The sequence below is a fragment of the Macaca nemestrina genome, chromosome 15 (genome assembly GCF_043159975.1).
Source record: "Macaca nemestrina isolate mMacNem1 chromosome 15, mMacNem.hap1, whole genome shotgun sequence".
Lineage (NCBI taxonomy): Eukaryota > Metazoa > Chordata > Mammalia > Primates > Cercopithecidae > Macaca > Macaca nemestrina.
Window position 1 is genome coordinate 60,560,879 of NC_092139.1, and position 25,450 is coordinate 60,586,328.

The 25,450-nt window shown below is 56.7% G+C and overlaps 1 pseudogene; it reads left to right on the plus strand.

Moving 5' to 3' along the window:
* The first annotated feature begins 1,258 nt into the window (after nucleotides 1-1,258).
* On the plus strand, nucleotides 1,259-19,049 carry LOC139358360 (uncharacterized; annotated as a pseudogene).
* The last annotated feature ends 6,401 nt before the right edge of the window (nucleotides 19,050-25,450 follow it).

The window sequence follows — 25,450 nt, forward strand, 5'->3', positions numbered from 1 at the left end:
CCTGCCGACCTTAGCCTCCCAAAGTGCTGGGATTACAGGTGTGAGCCACCATGCTCAGTCGTGAAAATTATTTCAACTGATTAACACACTACTTCTTAGTCTGGGAAATGGGGATTCCAATTCTTAACTTCCACACTGGTTGAAGAGATGAATATGGCAATGACTATAAAGCCCTGTCCCTGGGACAGGACAATGGCTCAGCACATGCTGACAGAATAATTTTTTACAAGACCTGGTCTGCACCATGAATGCAGCAGCCTGAATAAAGCACTGAGAGAAGAAATGTAGGGACAATGATGGAAGTGCCCTGAATGAGGGCATCAGATCTGGGGAACCTTCCCCACGAGGAGAACCAGCTGAGAGGTTCTGAGCCTCAGACGGGACAGTGTAGGGCACAAGATGTCAGACATTAGCAAAGGAAACCCATGATGGTTTAGGGCAGAGAAGGCACTGCAGGAAGGCAATACATAAGAAGTCCCCACCTGGGGTTGGGCTGTCCTCCCTTACCCTGCAGGCAGTCCTCTCATGGGTAACATGGGAGTGGAGGAAGAGGAGCTGGGGACTAAAATAGTTCTAAAATTAGCTCTGTGATCCTCAAAGGTGGCCTTGGAAATCCTCAGTACCAGGGTAGAGCCTCTTCTTGTTAAAAAAAAGGACCCAAAGTCTTCCAGAGAAGAAAACCATTGTAGGCAGGTTCCTGGGAACAGATTCCGAGTGTGGGCATCACAACAGAGCCTGTCCTGAAACGATGCTTACACTAAACACAGCTTATCCTGTCGGTGCTTCCAGAATAAGGAAGTGTTGATATTCATTATAATATTTAACACATTGAGAATTTAATATATGCCAGGGACGATTTCAGGCATGGCACAAATTTTTCTGCATTCAATCTTCACAAATGTTCTATGAAGTGACTATTACCCACCAATTTCAGATGATGAAACAGGCACAAAACATTTAAATACCTTTCTCAAAGCAACACAGCCAAGAAAGTGATAGAGCCTGGGTTTCAGTTCTCACTGTAAAGGGTTATGTCTTAACCAGTAGGCAGGGCTCTGACATTTCTCAATGAATCTGCACAGGTTAGGAGGGGATCTGGGTCAAGCTAGATTAGCTTGCAAGGTCATGAGGTATATCTTGACTGATGGGTCTCTCTACCATGGGGTTCTGCTTACAATTTTTCCATAATGAAATGATTAAAATCAGTTATTTGGCCAGTCCACAGCCCCAGAGGCATTTAAAAAAACTGCTGGGCCCAATGGTTGCTGTTACTCCCACTCCACTAACCAAGGAAGCCCTACCAACCTGGTGAGGATGAAACTCACCTTTTTTCCCTTGCCCAAATGCGTATATATGGGGCTTGGGGAGTCCTGTCCTAGAAACCATAAAATCTAATCAGATGAGTTTTATTACTCTTATATAATGTGGCTCACTTTCCAACCTGACTCTGGTACAGCATCACATGACAGCAGATGCTGAAGGAATTTATTTTAGCCCAAAATATACTTCTTTGACAAGTTTTGAAGTGGCTGCCACAGGCGCAACATACTGAAATGGATAGCCCCGCAAAGCTGCCTTTAGTGGGAAAATTTGCATCTGTAGCAAATCTCCACTAATGTAGCCAGATCTCCTTCGTTCTAAGCCTTTCCTAGGCTGGAAGAGACAGCCAGTTTGACGCATGGTGGCTCACACCTGCAATCCCAGCACTCTGGGAGGCCGAGGCAGGTGGATCACCTGAGGTCACGAGGTCAAGACCAGCCTGAGCAACATGGTGAAACCCCATCTCTACTAAAAATACAAAAATCAGCCAGGCGTGGTGGTGGGCATCTGTAGTCCCAGCTACTCAGGAGGCTGAGGCAGGAGAACTGCTCAAACCGGGGAGGTGGTAGTGGCAGTGAGCTGAGATCACGCCACTGCACTCTAGCCTGGGCGACAGAGCAAGACTCTCTCTCAAAAAAACAAAAACAAACAAAGAAACAAAAATAACTGAAAACATACATTTACCATCTATTCTGTGTGCTGCCAACTAAGAGGCTTCATCTACATAACAAGAACTTTGATCTATGCAATCCCCTTAACTCTGGCATACTTCTGATTCCAGTCTTTAGGCAACAGCTTAAGTCTCTCAACCAATTGTCCACTAAAGAATACCTAAGTGCCCCCATGAGGTGTAAACCCGTTTGGAGATACTGGATTTTTGGGAGGAACCCATGTGTATCTTTCTCACATTGATTTATGATTTTCTGAGGCAGGATCTCGCTGTGTTGCCCAGGCTGGCATGCAGTGCAGCCAACATAGCTCGTTACAGCCTCCACCTCCCGGACTCAACTGACTGGGCCACAGAAGTAGCTGAGACCACAGGCATGGGACACTACGCTCTGCTAATTTTTTATTTTTCTAATTTCACGTAGAGACAGGGTGTCTCGCTGTGCCGCCCAGGCTGCTCTGGAACTCCTGACCTCCCACAGTGCTCAGGCTGATTTATGATTTTACCTGAAATTCCTGTCTCCCTGGATTGTATAAGATTAACCTGCAAGCCGACCACCTCGGGCACTTTCTCAGGACCTCTTGAGACTGAATAACCTGGGCCACAGTCACTCACACTGACTCAGAATAAACCTCTTTAAATATATTTTGCCATCATTAGCAGGGCTCCAGGGAAGAGGCCACCTGGGTCCCCACAGCTACCTCACCTCCCGCGGACGCTGCCCCACGCAGAGCCCCCCACACACGTCTAGAAATGCCCGTGCCAGGACATCTGGTCCCGGCCTACCCTCCCACCCAAGGAAGATAGTCCCAAGGCGGGCTGCCCCCAACCCAAAGCAGCGACCCTTCCCCAAAACACGCGGGCGAAGTCCTCCCCGGTCCCGCCTCCCACAACAAAGTCTGGAGCATCAAGAGTCGGAGGGAACCCGAGTCGGACCTAGTCCATCAGTCTCTGGGCTGTAACCCCCACCCAACCGGTGGACCCAGTCTGTGGCCGAGTCCCCCACCACCTCCAGCCAAACGACCCCCGTGGCAGCTACCTAGGCCGCTGGCCCGTCCCCACTCGAGGAGCGGCGACCCTGGCACACGGAGACCTGGGTTGCTCGGCGCCCCTGTGAAATCCTGGCTGCCTAACCGCCTAACCACTACACGCAACCGGGGACGGAGACTGAGTAGCGGCCCAGACCCGGGGCGCTCGGCGAGCCGCGCAGCACCACAGCCCACTCCAAGGCGCGGCCTGGGTCTCCGCCCCTCCCCAGAACATGGAGACGCCGGGCCTGAGGGAGGGCGCGCTACGGCCCCAGCAGCGCCCTGGCGTCCCAGGCCTTCCCGGCCCTTCTTCCTGCGCAGGAAGGGCGGGCTGGAGAGAGGGACCCGCAGGAGCGCGACTCACCAAGGCGGCTGACGGCGAACGGAGAAGGTGAGGTCACCGACGGTGGACTACCCACCTCCCAGCTCGGTGACGCCCAGGGATCTGGACCGCTCGGCGCCGCCCGGGCTACGCTACGCAGAAGCCTCTGCGCGGCCGGGATTACGCTACCCAGAATCCTCGGCGCGACCCGTGGCTCTGCGACCCTCCGCTTCGCATCCTGGCAGTGGACTACACTCCCCAGAGTACTCGGCGAGTCGTCCAGGTACACGCCCCAGAATGTTGGTCAAAGCCGTCCACAGGGGACTGCGCGACCCGGAATCCTTGGAAGAACTCCCCTGACCGCGACCCTGTGGTCTTTTGGACGCGGAGGGATCCTTTCAGAACCGGCGATTTCTTTTATTTATGTAGCCCTGTACATACAATAAGAATATTTGTCCATTTCTATGATATAGGTAAATAATTTTCCCACGGTCTGTTGATTATTGTTATATCTTTTTTTCTTTTCTTTTTTTTTTTTTTTGCTATGTAGTCCTTTTGATCTCTGAGAGATTTTCCTACGGATTTTGTGGTTTTATCATTTGCATTTAGATCTCTCAATGGTTTTTCTCCAGGTATACACTGTGAATATATACTTATTTTTAAATTTTCCAATATTTTATTTTCCCATTAAATTTATTAAAAATATAGTCTTTTACCACATAATTTAAGGTTTCAGCTACATCACTGAGTATACTCACAATTTACATTTGCATTTCAGTTTCTAATTTTCCCCCATATATCTAATTATGCATCAGTGCCACTTCAGGGCAAGACCCTGGCCCTGAAGTGGATTTGAAGGGATCCTGTCCCTGATTTAATCTTGCTCTGCCTTCGCCCGTCCCTCTCCTGGCCCTACCATGGCCCTGCCCCTTCCCTGGCTCTGCCCTGGTCTTGTGCTTACCCTGAGCGAGAACTTGACCCTGCCCCAGCCTTGTCCCAGACCTGGCCATGGCCATGCCCCTGCCCTGGGCCGGCGCTGGCACTGGCATGGACCCTGGACCTGGCTCTTGGCTACTTAAGGCCATACCCTGGCCCAGCCCTCCTCCTGACCCTGTCCTGGCCCTAATTTGCCCTGGCCCTATCCTGGCATGCTATTCTGGCCCCACCCCAGACCCTGTCACTGTCCTGGCTCTAGCTAAGTTGGCTATGGCCGTGTTCCTGACATTGCCCTTTCCTGGTCCTGGCCCTGGCCCTGGCCGTGCCCCGGCCCTGCCCCGGCCCTGGTCTGAACCCCGGCCCTGCAATGGACCTGCCTTGGCCCTGCCTATACCCTGCCTCTGGCCCTACCTCTGCCCTGGCCATACCCTTGCCCTGGCCTGGACTCTGATCCTGGTCCTTGTCCTGCCCCAGCTGTGGCCCTGGCCCTGCCCTGCCTGTACCCTGTTCTATCCTGGGCTGGCCCTGCCATTGTCTGGTCTTGCTATTGCCCTGCCCTAGCCTGCCTTGCTTGTGCCCTAGATCTGCCCCGGCCTTTGCTCTTGTCTTGGTTCTAGCACTGAGTCAGCCCTGGACCTTCCCTGACCTTGCCTCAGCCCTGGCACTGCCCTGGCCTTGCCTTGGCATTTGCCCTACTCTCTCTAATGCCTGGCTCTGGTACTGCCTTGCTCTGTGCTTGTTCTGTCCTGGCACAGCCCTGGCCCTGGTCCTGCCCTTATGCAGGCCTGATCCTGCCACTACTCTGGCTTTGACCTGGACCGTGGCCATACAGTGACCCTGCCTTGACCCTTTCCTGGCCCTGGCCTGGAACGTGGCCCTGCCAAGGACTCGCCCTGGCTCTGTCATGGCCCTGGCGTTTTCTTGGATTTGGATGTGTCCTGTCCCTTATTTGCCCCAGCCCTTCCCTGGCTCTGCCCTTCCACTTCTCTGGGGTAGGGGGACAGGGTCAGGACCAGGCCAGGGCAGGGTCAGGACCAGGGTAGGGCTTTGGTAAGGCCTGAAGATGGGAAGGGCCAGGGCAGCGGCAGGGCCAGGGAAGGGTGTTAAATTGAGGCTCTTAATGCTACCACCCCTCGCATCTTCCTCTAGGCTTTTGTGGCTTTGCCCGCCCAGCTGCTCTGTGCCAGGAGGAGGAGGAGACACCTGGAGCCTGAGACACCACGGCTTGCCTCGCTGAGGGTGGGTGGCAGTGACGGAGACTGCAGCGTGCTGGAACGGTAGGAGAGTGACCACGCTAGGAGGTCAGGCGGCTGCAGCCAGGGTTGGGGGTGAGGCTTACAGCGATGGCCGGGCTGCGGCAGTGGCCAGGTGGTAGAAGCCTTGTAGGGTGGGCTGTTGCATTGGCAATGGGCCTGGTTTTGCCCTGCCACTGCCGTGGACCTGGCCCTGTACTGCCCTGCCTTGCCCTGGCCCTGCCCTACTGTTACCTGGACTGTCTCGGCCCTGCCCTGCTCCGATCCCATCCTGGTTTTGCCTTTGCACTGGCCTTTCCCTGAACCTGTGCTGGCCCGGCCTTGGCTCTGGCCCTGCCTCTTGTCCTGACCCTGGTCCTGTCATGGCACTGGCCCTGCTAGTGGTCATGGTCCTGCTCCTGTTCTGGCCTTGACCTGGCCTTGGACGTGTCCTGGCCCAGATTTGTTCTGGCCCTGCCTTGGCCCATCCCTGCCCTGGCCCCACCGTGGCCCTGCGTGTTGTGCCCTCTCCTGGCACTGACTTTGCCCTGTCATGGCACAGTGGTGCCATTGACCTGCCTTGCACTGCCCTGGTTGTGCCCTGGCCCTGCCTGGCACTGGCCTCTCCCTGGATCTGCTCTGACCCTGCCTTGGCCTTTGCCCTGTCCTCACTATGTCCTGGCCCTGGCTTGTTCTGGCTGAGCCCGGGCCCTGGCCCTAGCCCTGGTCCTACCGTATCCCTGGCCTTGCCCTTATCCAGACCCTGGCCCTGCCTCTGCCCTGGCCCTGGCCTGGAACCTGGTCCTGTCAAGGACTTGCCCCGACTCTGCCATGGCCCTGGCCCTGCTCTGCCTTGATCCTGGCCCTGACCCAGACCCTTTCCTGGCTGTGCCCTGGCCATGGCCTTTCCTTGGCCCTGAGTTGGCAGTGGTCTGCCCCTGGTCTTGCCACCACCTTACCCTGCCATGCACTGGATGTGTCATCAGCCTGCCCTGGCCCTACCTTGTCCCTCACCCTAGTCTTCGCTAGGCCCTGCTCTGGACCTGGTCCTAGCCCAGACCTGGCCCTGACCCTGGCCCTGGCCTTTGTCCTTCATAGCCCTGGGCCTGAAATGGACTTGGAGGTGTCCTGGCCCTGGAGTGACCTGGCTCTGCCTTGGCCTGTCCTTGCCCTGCCCCTACCATCAGCTTGCCCTGTTCTGCCCTGTCCTAGTACTGACCCGGCTGTGTCATTGCCCTGCCCTACCCTGCCTTGGCTGTGCCCTGGCTCGATTCTGGCCCTGGCCCCGCCCTGTGCATGCCATGACACTACCTCAGCCTTGGCACCAGCCTGGTCCTTTCCTGGCATCAGCCCTGCTCTTTCTATGGACCGCCTTTTGTCGTGTCCTGCGCTGGCCATTCCATGCCCTGCCCTGCCCTGACTCAGCCCTGGCCTTGGCATTGCCCTTGGTCCTGCCATATTTCTTGCCCTGTCCCTATCCTGGCCTTGGCCCTGACCCTTACCTTTTTCTGGCCCTGCCCTTGCCCTTACGCAGCCCCTGGCCCTGTCATGGACCTGCCCTGGACCTGTCCTGGCCCTGGCCCTGCCCTGCTTCAGACCTTGCCCTGGTTCTCCCCTGGCCCTGACCGTGAAATGCCTGGCCCTACCCTGGCCTTGCACTGCCCTGGCCCTTGCCCTGACTCTGGTCCTGTCACTGGAAAAGCCCCAGCCCTGTTGCTCATCTTCCCATGGCCCAGACCCTGCCTTGGCCCTGCCCTGACACTGTCCTGGACGCTGGCTGTGCCAAGAACCTGCACTGTTGTTGCCCTTGTTTTGCTCTTGTCCCAAACCTGGTCCTGCCCAGGCCATGGCCATGGCCCTGTCCCTGCCCTGGCTGTTCCCTGGCCCTGCTCAGGTCTTGGCACTGTCCCGGCCCTGCCCTGCCTTGGCCCTATGCTTTCCTGGCCCTGGCTTGCCTGCGCTGGTCCTGCCTTGCCTGCCCTGGTCCTGCCTTGGCCGTACTCTAGCTTTGACCCTGCGCTGGCCCTACCTTGGCCTTCACCCTAGCCTTGCCTGGGCACTGTGCTGGACCTGGCCATAGCACAGACCTGGTTGTGGCCCTGGCCCTGCCATGGCCCTGTCCCAGACCCTAGCCCTGCCAGGTACCTGTCCTGGCCCTGCTCTGGGCCTGGCTTTGTCCTTGGTTCTTAGATGACCCTGGCCCTGCCCCTGCCCTTGCCCTGGCACTGGCCTTGGACATGTCCGTGGTCCTAACCCTGGCCCTGCCCTGGAGCTGTCACTGTCTTGGCCCTGCCTTGGCCCTGGCCCTGGCCCTGGCCCTGCCACAGCCATAGACCTGCCCTGGTTGGTCATGCCCTGCCTTTACCCAGTGCTACCCTGGACCTGCTCCACCCTGCCCTGGCTCTGCCCTGCCTTTGGCCCCGCCCTGACCCCGCCTTGGCCCTCACACTGGCCCTAGTGCAAACCTGGTCCTTGCTCTGGCCTTGGCCCGGCATTGACCACTGCTCCTGACCCTGGTCGTGCCATGGCCCTGGCCCTGCCAATGATCCTGACAGTCCTGGCCCTGGCCCTGTCTTGGCCTTGTCCTGGCCCTGGCCCTGGCCTCACCCTGACCCTGAAGTGGATTTGAAGGGATCCTGTCCCTGATTTAATCTTGCTCTGCCTTCGCCCGTCTCTCTCCTGGCCCTACCATGGCCCTGCCCCTTCCGGGGCTCTGCCCTGGTCTTGTGCTTACCCTGAGCGAGAACTTGACCCTGCCCCAGCCTTGTCCCAGACCTGGCCATGGCCCTGCCCCTGCCCTGGGCCAGCGCTGGCACTGGCATGGACCCTGGACCTGGCTCTTGGCTACTTAAGGCCATACCCTGGCCCAGCCCTCCTCCTGACCCTGTCCTGGCCCTAATTTGCCCTGGCCCTATCCTGGCATGCTATTCTGGCCCCACCCCAGACCCTGTCTCTGTCCTGGCTCTAGCTAAGTTGGCTATGGCCGTGTTCCTGACATTGCCCTTTCCTGGTCCTGGCCCTGGCCCTGGCCGTGCCCAGGCCCTGCCCCGGCCCTGGTCTGAACCCCGGCCCTGCAATGGATCTGCCTTGGCCCTGCCTATACCCTGCCTCTGGCCCTACCTCTGCCCTGGCCATACCCTTGCCCTGGCCTGGACTCTGATCCTGGTCCTTGTCCTGCCCCAGCTGTGGCCCTGGCCCTGCCCTGCCTGTACCCTGTTCTATCCTGGGCTGGCGCTGCCGTTGTCTGGTCTTGCTATTGCCCTGCCCTAGCCTGCCTTGCTTGTGCCCTAGATCTGCCCCGGCCTTTGCTCTTGTCTTGGTTCTAGCACTGAGTCAGCCCTGGACCTTCCCTGACCTTGCCTCAGCCCTGGCACTGCCCTGGCCTTGCCTTGGCATTTGCCCTACTCTCTCTAATGCCTGGCTCTGGTACTGCCTTGCTCTGCGCTTGTTCTGTCCTGGCACAGCCCTGGCCCTGGCCCTGGTCCTGCCCTTATGCAGGCCTGACCCTGCCACTGCTCTGGCTTTGACCTGGACCGTGGCCATACAGTGACCCTGCCTTGACCCTTTCCTGGCCCTGGCCTGGAACGTGGCCCTGCCAAGGACTCGCCCTGGCTCTGTCATGGCCCTGGCGTTTTCTTGGATTTGGATGTGTCCTGTCCCTTATTTGCCCCAGCCCTTCCCTGGCTCTGCCCTTCCACTTCTCTGGGGTAGGGGGACAGGGTCAGGACCAGGCCAGGGCAGGGTCAGGACCAGGGTAAGGCTTTGGTAAGGCCTGAAGATGGGAAGGGCCAGGGCAGCGGCAGGGCCAGGGAAGGGTGTTAAGTTGAGGCTCTTAATGCTACCACCCCTCGCATCTTCCTCTAGGCTTTTGTGGCTTTGCCCGCCCAGCTGCTCTGTGCCAGGAGGAGGAGGAGACACCTGGAGCCTGAGACACCACGGCTTGCCTCGCTGAGGGTGGGTGGCAGTGACAGAGACTGCAGCGTGCTGGAACGGTAGGAGAGTGACCACGCTAGGAGGTCAGGCGGCTGCAGCCAGGGTTGGGGGTGAGGCTTACAGCGATGGCCGGGCTGCGGCAGTGGCCAGGTGGTAGAAGCCTTGTAGCGTGGGCTGTTGCATTGGCAATGGGCCTGGCTTTGCCCTGCCACTGCCGTGGACCTGGCCCTGTACTGCCCTGCCTTGCCCTGGCCCTGCCCTACTGTTACCTGGACTGTCTCGGCCCTGCCCTGCTCCGAGCCCATCCTGGTTTTGCCTTTGCACTGGCCTTTCCCTGAACCTGTGCTGGCCCGGCCTTGGCTCTGGCCCTGCCTCTTGTCCTGACCCTGGTCCTGTCATGGCACTGGCCCTGCTAGTGGTCATGGTCCTGCTCCTGTTCTGGCCTTGACCTGGCCTTGGACGTGTCCTGGCCCAGATTTGTTCTGGCCCTGCCTTGGCCCATCCCTGCCCTGGCCCCACCGTGGCCCTGCGTGTTGTGCCCTCTTCTGGCACTGACTTTGCCCTGTCATGGCACAGTGGTGCCATTGACCTGCCTTGCACTGCCCTGGTTGTGCCCTGGCCCTGCCTGGCACTGGCCTCTCCCTGGATCTGCTCTGACCCTGCCTTGGCCTTTGCCCTGTCCTCACTATGTCCTGGCCCTGGCCTTGTTCTGGCTTAGCCCGGGCCCTGGCCCTAGCCCTGGTCCTACCGTATCCCTGGCCTTGCCCTTATCCAGACCCTGCCCCTGCTTCTGCCCTGGCCGGAACTTGGTCCTGTCAAGGACTTGCCCCAACTCTGCCATGGCCCTGGCCCTGCTCTGCCTTGGTCCTGGCCCTGACCCAGACCCTTTCCTGGCTGTGCCCTGGCCATGGCCTTTCCTTGACCCTGAGTTGGCAGTGGTCTGCCCCTGGTCTTGCCACCACCTTACCCTGCCATGCACTGGATGTGTCATCAGCCTGCCCTGGCCCTACCTTGTCCCTCACCCTAGTCTTCGCTGGGCCCTGCTCTGGACCTGGCCCTAGCCCAGACCTGGCCCTGACCCTGGCCCTGGCCTTTGTCCTTCATAGCCCTGGGCCTGAAATGGACTTGGAGGTGTCCTGGCCCTGGAGTGACCTGGCTCTGCCTTGGCCTGTTCTTGCCCTGCCCCTACCATCAGCTTGCCCTGTTCTGCCCTGTCCTAGTACTGACCCGGCTGTGTCATTGCCCTGCCCTACCCTGCCTTGGCTGTGCCCTGGCTCGATTCCGACCCTGGCCCCGCCCTGTGCATGCCATGACACTACCTCAGCCTTGGCACTAGCCTGGTCCTTTCCTGGCATCAGCCCTGCTCTTTCTATGGACCGCCTTTTGTCGTGTCCTGCGCTGGCCATTCCATGCCCTGCCCTGCCCTGACTCAGCCCTGGCCTTGGCATTGCCCTTGGTCCTGCCATATTTCTTGCCCTGTCCCTATCCTGGCCTTGGCCCTGACCCTTACTTTGCTCTGGCCCTGCCCTTGCCCTTACGCAGCCCCTGGCCCTGTCATGGACCTGCCCTGGACCTGTCCTGGCCCTGGCCCTGCCCTGCTTCAGACCTTGCCCTGGTTCTCCCCTGGCCCTGACCGTGAAATGCCTGGCCCTACCCTGGCCTTGCACTGCCCTGGCCCTTGCCCTGACTCTGGTCCTGTCACTGGAAAAGCCCCAGCCCTGTTGCTCGTCTTCCCATGGCCCAGACCCTGCCTTGGCCCTGCCCTGACACTGTCCTGGACGCTGGCTGTGCCAAGAACCTGCACTGTTGTTGCCCTTGTTTTGCTCCTGTCCCGAACCTGGTCCTGCCCAGGCCATGGCCATGGCCCTGTCCCTGCCCTGGCTGTTCCCTGGCCCTGCTCAGGTCTTGGCACTGTCCCGGCCCTGCCCTGCCTTGGCCCTATGCTTTCCTGGCCCTGCCTTGCCTGCCCTGGCCCTGCCTTGCCTGCCCTGGTCCTGCCTTGGCCGTACTCTAGCTTTGACCCTGCGCTGGCCCTACCTTGGCCTTCACCCTAGCCTTGCCTGGGCACTGTGCTGGACCTGGCCATAGCACAGACCTGGCTGTGGCCCTGGCCCGGCCATGGCCCTGTCCCAGACCCTAGCCCTGCCAGGTACCTGTCCTGGCCCTGCTCTGGGCCTGGCTTTGTCCTTGGTTCTTAGATGACCCTGGCCCTGCCCCTGCCCTTGCCCTGGCACTGGCCTTGGACATGTCCGTGGTCCTAACCCCGACCCTGCCCTGGAGCTGTCACTGTCTTGGCCCTGCCTTGGCCCTGGCCCTGGCCCTGGCCCTGGCCCTGGCCCTGCCACAGCCATAGACCTGCCCTGGTTGGTCGTGCCCTGCCTTTACCCAGTGCTACCCTGGACCTGCTCCACCCTGCCCTGGCTCTGCCCTGCATTTGGCCCCGCCCTGACCCTGCCTTGGCCCTCACACTGGCCCTAGTGCAAACCTGGTCCTTGCTCTGGCCTTGGCCCGGCATTGACCACTGCTCCTGACCCTGGTCGTGCCATGGCCCTGGCCCTGCCAATGATCCCGACAGTCCTGGCCCTGGCCCTGTCTTGGCCCTGTCCTGGCCCTGGCCCTGGCCTGACCCTGGCCCTGAAGTGGATTTGAAGGGATCCTGTCCCTGATTTAATCTTGCTCTGCCTTCGCCCGTCCCTCTCCTGGCCCTACCATGGCCCTGCCCCTTCCCTGGCTCTGCCCTGGTCTTGTGCTTACCCTGAGCGAGAACTTGACCCTGCCCCAGCCTTGTCCCAGACCTGGCCATGGCCCTGCCCCTGCCCTGGGCCGGCGCTGGCACTGGCATGGACCCTGGACCTGGCTCTTGGCTACTTAAGGCCATACCCTGGCCCAGCCCTCCTCCTGACCCTGTCCTGGCCCTAATTTGCCCTGGCCCTATCCTGGCATGCTATTCTGGCCCCACCCCAGACCCTGTCTCTGTCCTGGCTCTAGCTAAGTTGGCTATGGCCGTGTTCCTGACATTGCCCTTTCCTGGTCCTGGCCCTGGCCCTGGCCGTGCCCAGGCCCTGCCCCGGCCCTGGTCTGAACCCCGGCCCTGCAATGGACCTGCCTTGGCCCTGCCTATACCCTGCCTCTGGCCCTACCTCTGCCCTGGCCATACCCTTGCCCTGGCCTGGACTCTGATCCTGGTCCTTGTCCTGCCCCAGCTGTGGCCCTGGCCCTGCCCTGCCTGTACCCTGTTCTATCCTGGGCTGGCCCTGCCGTTGTCTGGTCTTGCTATTGCCCTGCCCTAGCCTGCCTTGCTTGTGCCCTAGATCTGCCCCGGCCTTTGCTCTTGTCTTGATTCTAGCACTGAGTCAGCCCTGGACCTTCCCTGACTTGCCTCAGCCCTGGCACTGCCCTGGCCTTGCCTTGGCATTTGCCCTACTCTCTCTAATGCCTGGCTCTGGTCCTGCCTTGCTCTGCGCTTGTTCTGTCCTGGCACAGCCCTGGCCCTGGCCCTGGTCCTGCCCTTATGCAGGCCTGACCCTGCCACTGCTCTGGCTTTGACCTGGACCGTGGCCATACAGTGACCCTGCCTTGACCCTTTCCTGGCCCTGGCCTGGAACGTGGCCCTGCCAAGGACTCGCCCTGGCTCTGTCATGGCCCTGGCGTTTTCTTGGATTTGGATGTGTCCTGTCCCTTATTTGCCCCAGCCCATCCCTGGCTCTGCCCTTCCACTTCTCTGGGGTAGGGGGACAGGGTCAGGACCAGGCCAGGGCAGGGTCAGGACCAGGGTAGGGCTTTGGTAAGGCCTGAAGATGGGAAGGGCCAGGGCAGCGGCAGGGCCAGGGAAGTGTGTTAAGTTGAGGCTCTTAATGCTACCACCCCTCGCATCTTTCTCTAGGCTTTTGTGGCTTTGCCCGCCCAGCTGCTCTGTGCCAGGAGGAGGAGGAGACACCTGGAGCCTGAGACACCACGGCTTGCCTCGCTGAGGGTGGGTGGCAGTGACGGAGACTGCAGCGTGCTGGAACGGTAGGAGAGTGACCACGCTAGGAGGTCAGGCGGCTGCAGCCAGGGTTGGGGGTGAGGCTTACAGCGATGGCCGGGCTGCGGCAGTGGCCAGGTGGTAGAAGCCTTGTAGCGTGGGCTGTTGCATTGGCAATGGGCCTGGCTTTGCCCTGCCACTGCCGTGGACCTGGCCCTGTACTGCCCTGCCTTGCCCTGGCCCTGCCCTACTGTTACCTGGACTGTCTCGGCCCTGCCCTGCTCCGAGCCCATCCTGGTTTTGCCTTTGCACTGGCCTTTCCCTGAACCTGTGCTGGCCCGGCCTTGGCTCTGGCCCTGCCTCTTGTCCTGACCCTGGTCCTGTCATGGCACTGGCCCTGCTAGTGGTCATGGTCCTGCTCCTGTTCTGGCCTTGACCTAGCCTTGGACGTGTCCTGGCCCAGATTTGTTCTGGCCCTGCCTTGGCCCATCCCTGCCCTGGCCCCACCGTGGCCCTGCGTGTTGTGCCCTCTCCTGGCACTGACTTTGCCCTGTCATGACACAGTGGTGCCATTGACCTGCCTTGCACTGCCCTGGTTGTGCCCTGGCCCTGCCTGGCACTGGCCTCTCCCTGGATCTGCTCTGACCCTGCCTTGGCCTTTGCCCTGTCCTCACTATGTCCTGGCCCTGCCCTTGTTCTGGCTTAGCCCGGGCCCTGGCCCTAGCCCTGGTCCTACCGTATCCCTGGCCTTGCCCTTATCCAGACCCTGCCCCTGCCTCTGCCCTGGCCCTGGCCTGGAACCTGGTCCTTTCAAGGACTTGCCCCGACTCTGCCATGGCCCTGGCCCTGCTCTGCCTTGGTCCTGGCCCTGACCCAGACCCTTTCCTGGCTGTGCCCTGGCCATGGCCTTTCCTTGGCCCTGAGTTGGCAGTGGTCTGCCCCTGGTCTTGCCACCACCTTACCTTGCCATGCACTGGATGTGTCATCAGCCTGCCCTGGCCCTACCTTGTCCCTCACCCTAGTCTTCGCTAGGCCCTGCTCTGGACCTGGCCTTAGCCCAGACCTGGCTCTGACCCTGGCCCTGGCCTTTGTCCTTCATAGCCCTGGGCCTGAAATGGACTTGGAGGTGTCCTGGCCCTGGAGTGACCTGGCTCTGCCTTGGCCTGTCCTTGCCCTGCCCCTACCATCAGCTTGCCCTGTTCTGCCCTGTCCTAGTATTGACCCGGCTGTGTCATTGCCCTGCCCTACCCTGCCTTGGCTGTGCCCTGGCTCGATTCCGGCCCTGGCCCCGCCCTGTGCATGCCATGACACTACCTCAGCCTTGGCACTAGCCTGGTCCTTTCCTGGCATCAGCCCTGCTCTTTCTATGGACCGCCTTTTGTCATGTCCTGCGCTGGCCATTCCATGCCCTGCCCTGCCCTGACTCAGCCCTGGCCTTGGCATTGCCCTTGGTCCTGCCATATTTCTTGCCCTGTCCCTATCCTGGCCTTGGCCCTGACCCTTACCTTTCTCTGGCCCTGCCCTTGCCCTTACGCAGCCCCTGGCCCTGTAATGGACCTGCCCTGGACCTGTCCTGGCCCTGGCCCTGCCCTGCTTCAGACCTTGCCCTGGTTCTCCCCTGGCCCTGACCGTGAAATGCCTGGCCCTACCCTGGCCTTGCACTGCCCTGGCCCTTGCCCTGACTCTGGTCCTGTCACTGGAAAAGCCCCAGCCCTGTTGCTCGTCTTCCCATGGCCCAGACCCTGCCTTGGCCCTGCCCTGACACTGTCCTGGACGCTGGCTGTGCCAAGAACCTGCGCTGCTTTTGCCCTTGTTTTGCTCCTGTCCCGAACCTGGTCCTGCCCAGGCCATGGCCATGGCCCTGTCCCTGCCCTGGCTGTTCCCTGGCCCTGCTCAGGTCTTGGCACTGTCCCGGCCCTGCCCTGCCTTGGCCCTATGCTTTCCTGGCCCTGCCTTGCCTGCCCTGGTACTGCCTTGGCCGTACTCTAGCTTTGACCCTGCGCTGGCCCTACTTTGGCCTTCACCCTAGCCTTGCCTGGGCACTGTGCTGGACCTGGCCATAGCACAGACCTGGCTGTGGCCCTGGCCCTGCCATGGCCCTGTCCCAGATCCTAGCCCTGCCAGGTACCTGTCCTGGCCCTGCTCTGGGCCTGGCTTTGTCCTTGGTTCTTAGATGACCCTGGCCCTGCCCCTGCCCTTGCCCTGGCACTGGCCTTGGACATGTCCGTGGTCCTAACCCCGGCCCTGCCCTGGAGCTGTCACTGTCTTGGCCCTGCCTTGGCCCTGGCCCTGGCCCTGGCCCTGGCCCTGGCCCTGCCACAGCCATAGACCTGCCCTGGTTGGTCATGCCCTGCCTTTACCCAGTGCTACCCTGGACCTGCTCCACCCTGCCCTGGCTCTGCCCTGCCTTTGGCCCCGCCCTGACCCCGCCTTGGCCCTCACACTGGCCCTAGTGCAAACCTGGTCCTTGCTCTGGCCTTGGCCCGGCATTGACCACTGCTCCTGACCCTGGTCGTGCCATGGCCCTGGCCCTGCCAATGATCCTGACAGTCCTGGCCCTGGGCCTGTCTTGGCCCTGTCCTGGCCCTGGCCCTGGCCTGACCCTGGCCCTGAAGTGGATTTGAAGGGATCCTGTCCCTGATTTAATCTTCCTCTGCCTTCGCCCGTCCCTCTCCTGGCCGTACCATGGCCCTGCCCCTTCCCTGGCTCTGCCCTGGTCTTGTCCTTACCCTGAGTGAGAACTTGACCCTGCCCCAGCCTTGTCCCAGACCTGGCCATGGCCCTGCCCCTGCCCTGGGCCGGCACTGGCACTGGCATGGACCCTGGACCTGGCTCTTGGCTACTTAAGGCCATACCCTGACGCAGCCCTCCTCCTGACCCTGTCCTGGCCCTAATTTGCCCTGGCCCTACCCTGGCATGCTATTCTGGCCCCACCCCTGACCCTGTCTCTGTCCTGGCTCTAACCAAGTTGCTTGTCCTGTCTTGGCTGTGTTCCTGACATTGCCCTTTCCTGGTCCTGGCCCTGGGCCTGCCCTGTCCCTGCTCTGGCCCTGGTCTGAACCCTGACCCTGCAATGGACCTGCCTTTACCTGCCTAGAGCCTGCATCTGGCCCTACCTCTGCCCTGGCCGTACCGTTGCCCTGGCCTGGACTCTGATCCTGGTCCTTGTCCTGCTCCAGCTGTGGCCCTGGCCCGGCCCTGCCTGTACCCTGTTCTATCCTGGGCTGGCCCTGCCATGGCCTGGTTTTGCTATTGCCCCGCCCTAGCCTGCCTTGCTTGTGCCCTATATCTGCCCTGGCCTTTGCTCTTGTCTTGGCTCTAGCACTGACTCAGCCCTGTCACTGCCCTGGCCTTGCCTTGGCATTTGCCCTACTCTCTCTAATGCCTAGCTCTGGTCCTGCCCTGCTCTGCTCTTTTTCTGTCCTGGCACAGCCCTGGCCCTGGCCCTGCCGTATCCCTGGCCGTGGTCCTGCCCTTATACAGTCCTGACCCTTCCACTCCCCTGGTTTTGACCTGGACCTTGGCCATACAGTGACCCTGTCTTTACCCTTTCCTGGCCCTGCCAAGGACTCGTCCTGGTTCTGTCATGGCCCTGGTGTTTTCTTGGATTTGGATGTGTCCTGTCCCTTATTTGCCCCGGCCCTTCTCTGGCTCTGCCCTTCCACTTCTCTAGGGTAGGGACAGGGTCAGGATCAGGCCGGGGCAAGGTCAGGACCAGGGTAGGGCCTTGGTAAGGCCTGAAGATGGGAAGGGCCAGGGCAGCGGCAGGGCCAGGGAAGGGTCAGGGCCAGGGATATGGTGAGACTGGGGGCAGAGCCAGCGCTAGGGGTGTGCCAGGGCAGAGCAGGTGAGATTACATTAGGCTATTATTTACAAATTTTGTTTTATATTTTTAAGGTAACTATAGTATAATAATAATATCTGTATTATGTTGTTTGTAATAGCAGTAGTATTTGTAGTAAATCATTACTAAATTTTAACTTATACTTTCTTTGCTTTCGGTAGTGTTCTATGAGTATAATTTTATAAATACGTATATTTGTGAGGCATCGATTCTCACAATTACTCTCTGTGCTAGGTACTTATGGCATCCCCATTTTCCTAACATAGGAAACAGACCTAACGAGGTTAAGTACTTGGCCAGATTACTCCCAGCACTTTGGGAGGCCAAGGCAGGGGGATGGCTTGAGCTCGGGAGATTGGGACCAGCCTGGACAACACTGTGAAACCCCATCTCTACTAAAAATGCACAAAAATCGCTTATTAAAGTTTCTTGTATCATTCTGGTTACAAAACACTGGTCAAATACACAGGGCATGGTTTGGGCAGGGCCGGGGACAAGGTCAGGCCAGGAAAGGGCCAGGGCCAAGGCAGGGCCAGAGCTAGACTTGGAGGTGTCCTGGCCCTGATTTGCCCTGCCCCAACGTTGGCCCAGCCCTGCTCTGGCACTTCCTGCCATGCCCTGTCCCTGGCCTGAGCATTGGCCCTGGCCCTGTCCTGCTTCTGGCCCTGTCCTGGAGTTGACCAGGCGTTGCCATGGCCCAGTCCTGCCATCGCCTTGCCCCCTGTCCTGGTGTTGCCGTGGCCCTGCCTTGGCCCTAGCTCTGCCTCAACCCTCGACCTGCCCTGACCCTGCTCAGCCCTGGAACTACCCTGACTCTGCCTTGGCGCTGGTCCTCTCCTCTCTATGGCCTGGCTCTGGCCCTGCCTTGTACATGCTCTGACCTGCATGTCCCAACCTGGGTCCAGCCCTGGTCCTACCGTGTTCCTGGCCTGGCTGTACCCTTGTTCTCGCCCTGACCCTGCCCTGGCCCTCTTCTGGCCCTTCCTTGGTCCTGCTCTGCCCTTCCATGTCCTGGCCTTGCCCTCACCCTGCACTGGCCCTGCACTGGTCCTGCTCAGCCCTGATACTGCCTTGACCCCGACCCTGCCTTCTCCCCAGCCTTGTCCTTGCCCTGCCCTGGCCTGACCCTGGGCCTGCCATGTCCATGACATGGCCCTGGACCTGCCTTGCCATTCTCTGTCCTGGTCCTGTATTGTCCCCACCATGCTCTGGTCCAGCCCTTGCCCTGGCCCTGTTGCCAGTACTGCTACTACTATAGCCCTGCTCTGTATTTGGCCATGCCCTGTGTTACCGTACCCCTGCCCTGCGTTGGCCCTGGCCCTACCCTGGCCTCCTCTTATCCAGGCCTGTCCCTACCCTGGCCTTTTCCACCCTGGCCTTTTCCACCCTGGCCTTTTCCACCCTGGCCTTTTCTACCCTGGCCTTACCGTTCCCTGGCCTTGTCCTGCCCTGGCCCTGTGCTGTCTTAGTCCTGCCCTGGCCCTACCCTCACCCTACCCTGACCCTGCCCTACCCTGGCCTTGCCCTGCCATGACCTTGCCTTTGGCATGCCCTGGCTCTGGTTCTGCCCTGGCCCTGCCCTTGCCCTGGACCTTCCCTGGCCATGTTTTTTCCCTGGTCCTTCTCTGGCCTTGCCCTGGCCCCTTTCTGGTCCTGCCGTGTTTCTGGCCTGCCCTGTCCATGTCCCAGACCTGGCTCTGGTCCTGGACTTACCTGTCCCTGCCCTGCCATACGCTGACCCATTCCTTGCTCTACACTGAACCTGGCCTGCCTTGGCCATGTGCTACCCTTGCCCTTCCCTGACCCTCTGCTGGCCCTGGCCCTGCCGTGGGCCTGGCCCTGCCATGTCCCTGCCCCAGCCCTGGTTCTGCTGTGCTTTGGTCCCTGGCCTTGGTCCTGACTTGTCGCTGGCTGTGACCCTGCCCCTGGTTTTTCTTTGGCCGTGACCCTGTCCCCGTTCTGTCCTAGTCCTGGCCCTGTCCCAGTTCTGGTCCTGCCCTGGCCCAGCCCTGACTGGTCACTGCACTACCTTGGCCCTGCCCTGCCCAACGCTGCCCATGCCGGCGCCCTGACTTAGCCATGCCCATGGCCCTGCCCCGGGTCCTGCCATTGTCCTTACCCTGCCACTGGTCCTGCCATATCCCTGACCCTGACTTGGCCCTGGTCCTCATCTGGCTCTGGTCCTGCCCTGCTTCTGGCCCTGCCCTGGCACTACCTTGGCCCTGGCCCTGCCAAGGCTCCCACTTTCCCTGGCCTTTCCTTGACCTTGTGCTACCCTGGCCCTGCCATGCCATGGCCCTGCCTCTGCCTTGGCCCTGCTCTGGGCATGGCCTTGGCATTTGGCCTGGCCCTGCCCTCCCTGCCCTGGACCTGCCCTACCACTACCTGGCCTGTCCCAGCCCTGCCCTGGCCCCCTCCTGGCTCTGTCTTGGCCCTGTGCTACCCTGTCACCCTGTCCCTGCCCTGTCCTGGCCCTGCCCTTGCACTGGCCTTTCCCTGGCCCAGGCCCTGGATTAACAAAGCTGTACAATCATCAATCACCACTGATTCTGTGCAGAACATTTTCATCTTCCCAAAAAGAAACCTGTTAGTAGTCACTCCCCGTCCCTCTCCCCTCGCAGCCCTTGGCAACCACTATTGTAATTTTTTGTCTCTGTGGATTTGCTTACTCTCAACTAGACATTTCGTATAAATGGAAACATTCACATGCCTTTTGTCTGGCATGTACCAAGATTTTTGAAGTATACTTTTTAATTTTTGTCTGATGTTTTCTAGATTTTAAAATTTAGATTTTTTAATCTTTCTGGATTTAGTTTTTCTTGTTTTTGGGTTTTTTTTTTTTTTTTTTTTTGAGACACAGTTCTTGTTGTTCAGGCTAGAGTGCAATGGCGTGATCTTGGCTCACTGCAACATCTGCCTTTGAGGTTCAAGCAGTTCCCCTGCCTCGGTCTCCCTGATTTATCCTGGCTCTGCCTTGGCCTGTGCCCGCCCTAGCCCTACCATGGCCCTGTCCCTCCCCTGGCTCTGCCCTAGTCCTGTGCTGACCCTGACCCAGACCTTGGCCCTGCCCCAGCCTTGTCCTAGACCTGGCCATGGCCCTGCCCCTGCCCTGGACCGGCGCTGGCACTGGCATGGACCCTGGCCCTTGCCCTGGCCCTTTGCTAGTTAAGGCCATACCCTGGCCCAGCCCTGGTCCTGATGCTGTCTTGGCCCTAATTTGCCCTGGCCCTACCCTGACCCTGCTATTCTGGCCCTGGCCCTGGCCCTGTCCTGGCCCTAGCCCCATTGCTGGTCCTGCCATGGCCCTTGTCTTGACATTGCCCTTTCCTGGTCCTGGCCCTGGCACTGCCCCAGCTCTGGCCCTGGTCTGAACCCTGGCCCTGCAGTGGACCTGCATGTAATCCCTAATAGCTGGGATTGCTGGCATGTGCCACCATGCCTGGCTAATTTTGTATTTATAGTAGAGATGGGGTTTCTCCATGATGGTAAAGCTGGTCTTGAACTCCCACCCTCAGGTGATCCACCTGCCTTGGCCTCCCAAGTGCTGGGATTACAAGTGTGAGCCACCATGCCTGGCTAAAAAATGTGTTTTAAAAAATGTATTACAAAAAAGAAAAAAAAATGTAGCTAGATGTGGTGGCAGGCACCTGTGATCCCAGCTACTCGGAGGCTGAGGCAGGGAGAATTGCTTGAACCCGGGAGGTGGAGGTTGCAGTGAGCTGAGATCATGCCACTGCACTCTAGACTGGGCAACAGAGCGAGACTCCATCTCAAAAAAAAAAAAAAAGCTTATCATAGGGTTAAACTTTGGAAAGGATTTTCCATAAGAATCTTAACATAAAGATTCTTGAATGACATAATGTACAAGGTCTTTGATAGCTATGCGACCCAAAGCACAAAGATGTTTTACTAGTCTTGTTGGTGTCTCAGATTGGCTCTCGGTAAGTAATCGGGACATACTGTGAAATTTTAATTCTGTATAGACAGTTCAACTTAACAGGTTCGAGTGATACAGTCCATATAGATGACTTTCTTCTGGTCTGGCTTAACATAAACCTTGAAAAATCTGATAGAGTAAATATTTAATATATCCTCAGTTCTTAACCACACTTCTTCCCCTTTTAGACAGCATCACAGGCAGGACACCCTTCCAATGGTACACACAATATTATGTACAGTTCTCACACAAGAAAGCACATAATCTCAGTGAGAATGATGTTCTCACAAGGTCAGTGATACTCAGTGTGCACAGTTGTCCGAGTGTAGTATGAAACCAAATCATTGGCAAGAACCCCAGTCTGATTATTAATAATAAGAATCTACTTGTGACACAGCTTTTCTTTGTTGAAACAAAATATTGTTTTGACATCATGGTTGAAACATTGGTCTTAGGCCAACACTCTCTTTTATCTGTTGTTGTTGCCTAGCCTTTGAGCGGTATTTTATGTAGGGCAAAAGGCTCCTTCCTGTCTCTTTGGTCAAAGCAAAGGAGGAGTACAGATGACTGAGAGAATGATCACGCTGCTGTGCCCACCTGTGAGATAGCCCTTGTTCCTGGGTTGCGAGATATTTTATGGTCAGGGTGCAGTAGAAAGAGCACACAGGTAGCAGTAAAGAGAGGTTACCCTGACTGCAGCTCTGCCTCTAACTTCCTGAGTAACCTCAGGCTAGTCGCACAGTGACTGCTCCCCACATTCCGTTTTGTAAGCTCCAATGATCGAATCAGACAGTAGCCTTTAAGTTTCTTCTGAACTTTGATACTCAACAATGCCAATGATGTTGGCAGCATGAGCTTCATAGATTATGGGCCTAGTGAAACATGAAAATACATGGCTCCTTGTTCAAAAATTAAGAATTTCAAGATGCAACAGCAGAGCATTGTAAACCAAGTGCACAACCCCTCTGAGACCAGGGCTCTCTGCAACTGCCCAGTCATAACCCTTGAAGACAGCCTGGTGTCAGCTTCCCATTACAAAGCTGATTTGTCACTCAGGGCTCAGAAGTTGGATCTTCCAGGCTGAAAGTGGGAGGAGAGCACATGCTATGCTAGTGACAGCCAGAGATAATACAAAGAGGACTTAACAAGGGCCCAGGCACAACACACATTGTTACACAGAAGAAAAGAGGGCCACCTATGGACTCAACACAAAAATGACCCTCTGTCCACATCTCTTCTCCAGGTTTCAGTCATGGTAAGGACTGTCCCAGATTTCAGAGCCTTCAAAGAAGATCTTAACTCTGAAATCTGGGCAAAGTCTGGGGATAGCAGTTTGTGTGCCACCTCACTCTCTTGTCTCTTTCTCTCTGAATTAACATCTTTTATTAGGAAGCCCAGCAGAATACAGTCAAGAAGCATATAGGTGACTGCCATTCCCCTCTTGCTGAAATCGCAGCCACTTAGGATAAGCGTGATGGTGATCAGTGGTGGCTCAGGCCTTGAACATGTGAGAATAGACTGTGTTGTCAAGGCACTGATGCAACACACTTCTGCCTGACTTGGTGCATTTTCTCAGGTCTCAGCACTCACAGCGGATGCTCATAATCCTACACACAATCCCCAGATGTCAATGAGGATCACTGGCCAGCCATACCTCAGTGCATGGGGGGTAGTAGGGATATCCACTAAGGCCCTACCTTCCACCACCCAAATGCTTCCGATCAGAGGGTTGAGCTTGGGTAATTTTGGGATGCGTGACAGGATGGTGTCAGCAGACTGGCCAAATCCACATTCAGTATTTCCCATCATGAGATCTTTGGTGTCAGTTGACATTAAAGACTGAGAGTGGTGAAAAAACACCTCTGGTGAATCACTTTCCAATAGGCTGAGAATGCAGCTTTCAAATCACTTCCATTACTTGGCTTAAAGAAAATGGAAAGCTAAGTGAAAGACAGAACACAGGGCTGATGGTCAGAGGACCTAAGATCCCGCTCTCAATTCCCACTTACAGACTGAATGACCAAAGGGAAGTCATTTGCCCTCGTGTATGTCTGCTTTCCCATTGAAACATGGCAACAAACTACTTCCTTCGTTGCGACCCTGTGACCAGAAAATGAGGCATCCTATAAAATACACATTTAAATATAAAATCACTGCCAGGTGTGGTGGCTCACACCAGTAATCCCAGCACTTTGGGAGGCCAAAGCGGGTGGATCACCTGAGGTCAAGAATTTGAGACGAGCCTGGCCAACATGATGAAACCCCATCTCTACTAAAAACACAAAAAATTAGCTGGGCATGGTGGTGAGTACCTGTAATCCCAGGTACTCAGGAGGCTGAAGCAGGAGAATCGCTTGAACCTGGGAGGTGGAGGTTGCAGTGAGCTGAGATCCTGCCGCTCTACTCCAGCCTGGGTGACAGAGAGAGACTCCGTCTCAAAATAAATAAATAAAAATAAAATCACTCTGCAACTAGTGGGTACAAGGGTACAACCTGAGTTTCTTTTTTTTTTGTATGTGTATGTCTGTTGCCCAGGCCATCGCCCAGGCTGGTGTAATCTCGGCTATCGGAGTAGATAGGATTATAGGATTCCATCGCCATACCCGGCTAATTTTTGTATTTTCAGTAGAGACAGGGTTTCGCCATGTTGGCCAGGCTGATCTTGAACTCCTGACCTCAAGTTATCCACCCACCTCAGCCTCATGGGTTTAGAGGTGTGAGCCACCATATGTCCCCATCATATTCTATTATTGGGCAAAACAAAATGTAAACCACGTACTCAAAACAGCAAATATTGTGGGTGACAGCGACACTGGTATTCAGAAAGATGAAGAAGTGTAATTAAGAAACCAGACAAAGAAGTAAACATGCCATGTAACTTTCAAAAGACCAGCCACATTGTGTTTATTTTAATATTGTTTAATGGTAACACCTAATAAAGAGAGCGTCATGATGGTATGAACTAAATTTTCAGTCATAATGAGTGCTACAAAACTTAACCTCCCAAGTTTAAATAGGCTACAATGTCTTGGGAAAAATGCAAGAAGAATTACTGATAAAGGTGACGGTTTTTCACACCTGAAAATAATGTTTTTCTTCCAGCCTATCTTGATCAACAACCAGCAGCAACATATTGCAGTGGCATGTGCTTGTCACTACATGCCTAACTTACTATAGACTGAGGATCATGGAGATTTTGAACGTAACTTCCCACATGACAGGAGATTAAATAGGCCACATTGGAAGAAGGCAAGAAGAAGCTAGGTCTCTGGAGTACCAAAAGTAAACTTCAGCCAGTTCTAGAAGCAGAAAAACAGCAGAAAATATACTTTCAGATGGGCTACTTTCTCAATAGTTCTTGCTTGCAAGAGCTCTAGGGAAAGTATGAGTTACTGGGTAAGAATGTGATAGAAAAGGGGCCAGCCTTGGGAAAATATGCAATGGAAGAAAACCAGTGTCTCCTCATTTACAACTGTCTTTCTCCTCTTCCTTTGTAATGCTTCCTTTCTTGGGCTATTCCTTCCCCTAGAATACCCTGCCTATCACCCCATGAGAACCTGCTCTTGAGATGGCATTTCTAATACCTATAATGAGATGTTAGATCAATGCCTTATCTCTCAGTGCGTGTATATACATATTAAGCTTTCTGTCTATGCTGTGCTTTCTCATGCAGGGATATCAGACATTAATGAACCAGTTAAGAAGATACTGGGATGCAGAAGAACTTTCCCAGTGTCCCCGGAGCCATTCTACACAACATCCTACACCATGGCTTTGGATCTGCTGTGCTTCGTTTCTTTACTTGTGAAAACAGAGTAACAGTAGCACCTGCCTCACAGGATGGTTCTGAAGATTAGAGGGTTCTTTCATGCAGAGCTCTAGAGCAGCTTGAATGGTATTGGTATATAGAAATACTACTAATTTTTGTACATTGACTTTGTATCCTGAAACTTTACTGAATTCATTTATGAGTTCTGGGAGTCTTTGGGAAGAAACTATGGGGTTTTCCAGTTATAAAACCATATTACCAGCAAAGAGAGAAATTTGACGATTTCTTTTCATATTTGGAAGCCTTTTATTTCTTTCTCTTGCCTGATTGCTTTGGCTAGAACTTTCAGTACTCTCTTGAATAGAAGTATATATAGAGAGAATCCTCATCTTGTTCCTGTTCTTAAGGGAAGTGCTTCCAGTTTTTGCCCATTCGGTATTGTGTTAACTGTGGTTTTGTCATAGATGGTTCTTATTATTTTGAGGTACATTCTCTTTG